This window comes from Triticum urartu, chromosome 5A (assembly GCF_056163025.1).
Source record: "Triticum urartu cultivar PI428250 chromosome 5A, HENAU_Tu73, whole genome shotgun sequence".
Taxonomy (NCBI): domain Eukaryota; kingdom Viridiplantae; phylum Streptophyta; class Magnoliopsida; order Poales; family Poaceae; genus Triticum; species Triticum urartu.
In genome coordinates this window covers 432,067,908-432,070,662 of record NC_141877.1, presented here as the reverse complement: position 1 = coordinate 432,070,662, position 2,755 = coordinate 432,067,908, and the positions used below count along the sequence as shown (strand labels likewise).

The 2,755-nt window shown below is 57.2% G+C and overlaps 1 pseudogene; it reads left to right on the top strand.

Annotated features, from left to right (window-relative positions):
• Window positions 1-460: 460 nt before the first annotated feature.
• LOC147971765 (uncharacterized) lies at window positions 461-1,099 on the top strand (annotated as a pseudogene).
• Window positions 1,100-2,755: the final 1,656 nt, after the last annotated feature.

Sequence of the window (2,755 nt, the reverse complement as noted above, 5' to 3'; positions counted from 1 at the left end):
CGTGCCAAGGAAACCGAGTGCAACGCCCTGGCTCAGGACGCGATCGCCTGGCCAAGAAACTGGCCGACCAGGAGGAGAGCCACAAGGCGGCCCTAAAGGCGGCGCAGGACAGCGAGGCCGCCCTCAAAGCGGAATATGAGACCGAGACGGTGAGCTGGGCCGAGGTGAGGCAGGCGCTGAGTCAAGGCTACAGCCGGGTTGAAGATTTAATTGATGGTAAGCCGCCTTCTTCTTCATTTCTTTGCCTGCCTCCTGCCATCTAACTCGTCTTTTGATTTTGAACTACTGCTTTCTTATTTGTGCAGATTATTTTCTCGGTTACTCCGTTGCCGCTACCCAAGCCATCAAGGCCTATCGCGACGCGTGAAGGCAGGCAGGGGTCGAGATTGCGCCGGGTGCTGGCCGGTCACTTGAGGAGCAGCTTCTGGCGATTTAAGCCCGCCTGCAGCCGGCTCACCGCATGCTCCGCCGTCTTCAGCGCGCCGGGGCACAAGTGCTGGCCACCCTCTGGCCCGGCGAGGCAGTTCCGCGCACCCCAAGTCGGACTGCCGACTGGCTGGAGGTTGCAGTCGGCCGCTTCGAGGCTTGGAAGGCGTCAGCAGCCCGGTCCGGCGCTGGGCGGGCACTGGAGTTCATCCGAGCTTGGTATCCTGGGCTGAACTTGGACCAGCTGAGCACTTGGAGGCAGGAGGCCGACGAGGAGCTGGAGGCGGCGCGGCCGGCTATCGTCCGGCGCGCCTCGGCGATCGCCGAGTACACCGACACCAGTGCCTTTGCCCCTGAGGTGAATGATGATGGCGTCGCTCAGCCGGAGGAGTGGTCCGGGCTGAACCCGGCAGAAGGTGAGGACTCGACGGAGGAGATTGCTTCCAGCGACGAGGGTGAAGAGGAAGAGGGAGAGGATGGTGAATACGTCGTGCCAGACGGCGAAGCGACCAGCTAGCCTCAACCTGATCGTGCCTCCAGCAATGAGGCGCGTGCAAACGCGCCGTCTGCAAGAGGTGAAGATCATGACGAGACACGCCAGCCGACCACTCCTCCAGACGGCACTGCCGTCTCTACCAACTTGCCCGACTCGCCCGTCGCTCCCTTGGCCTGATCCGTCGTCCTTACTTTTCCTGCTCGTTACTCTTTTGAACAACTTTTATTAAATTTGCGCAGTTCCACCCACTGGGGGTGTATTCAAATTATGTTGAATGCTAGCCTTTCTAAGGTCTTTTGTGTAAATATAATCATGCATGTGTTTGGCTTCTGTTCATGTTTGAATTTCATCTTTTTGGCTTTTTCCTTTACCGCCTTCCCCTGGTCGCCGCCTTCCCAGCCGGACAGCTGCTCTGCAGTCTGTGGCTGGAGAAGGACTTGACCGTTTGTTTTGGGAAGGCAAGTACTTGAGCTTTCTTAGATTGTAGCAAGGTGAACGGGAAGCCGGCCAGCCGGCTGCTCTGGTAGCCGGTTGGCGGGATGGGAGGCCGGCTTGTGTTATATAAGTTCGTTAGTCCTTAGCCATTTTTCGTGTGGCTATCCTTTCCTGCCTTTGGCTCTTACTAGCCGGACAGTCGATTCTTCGAGCTGCGACTTTTGACAAGAGGGGGCTTGGGTGCTGGCACACTACTTGTCTGACTGCAGGCAGAACTTAGATATAACTTAAGGCGGCGAGTCCCCGGGCCGACTGGTCGAACCCGGTGCCGGACGAAGAAAACAAATGTAGTAACATAATCATAGGCATGATACTCATCATTCATAGATAAAAGAGGGTAGTCCCCGAGTGCTCCTCGGGGGACCCTTTGTCTCGTACTTAGTACAAAAGGTAGTGTGGTACATACTGCTTTTTAACTGTAAAATCTTCGGAGGAGATTGGCGTTCCATGGTCGTTCTGACTCCTTGCCGGAATCATCTCTCTTGCGTGCCTTCGGCTTCTGCGTGTCGATTAGGTAGTAGGAGTCGTTGCCTAAAGCTCTGCTGATGACGAAGGGGCCCTCCCAAGGGGCCGAGAGCTTGTGCTGGCCGGCTGTTTGCTAGATCAGCCGGAGCACAAGATCGCCCTCTTGGAACGATCTTGGCTTGACCTTCCGACTGTGGTAGCGGCGTAGACCCTGCTGATAGATGGCGGACCGGCTGAGGGCTAACAGCCGACCCTCTTCCAGCAGGTGGACACTATCTTCTCGTGCTTCCTTGGCCTCCGCCTCCGTGTACATGGTAACCCGAGGTGAGTCGAACTCGATGTCAGTTGGGATGACAGCCTCGGCACCATATACAAGGAAGAAGGGGGTGAAGCCGGTTGACTTGTTTGGGGTAGTGCGCAAACTCCAGAGGACGGCCGGCAGCTCGTCGAGCCAACAGCCAGCCGAATGCTCCAGTGGCATGACCAGTCGGGGCTTGATGCCGGAGAGGATGAGGCCGTTTGCTCGCTCGACCTGGCTGTTTGACTATGGGTGGGCAACGAATGCTAGGTTCAGCCGGATGCCTTGTGTTGCGCAAAAGCGTGCCAGTGCTCCCTTTGCAAAATTTGTGCCATTGTCGGTGATGATGCTGTGCGGTACGCCGTACCGGGTTGTGATATCTGCGATGAACGTCACGGCCGTCGGCCCATTCAGCTTCTTGGTCGGCTTTGCTTCAATCCACTTGGTAAATTTGTCCACAGCGACGAGCAGATGTGTCATGCCGCCGCGTGCCGTCTTGAATGGGCCCACCATGTCCAGCCCCCAGATGGCAAAAGGCCAGGTGAGGGGGATGGTCTTGAGTGCAGAAGCCGGCA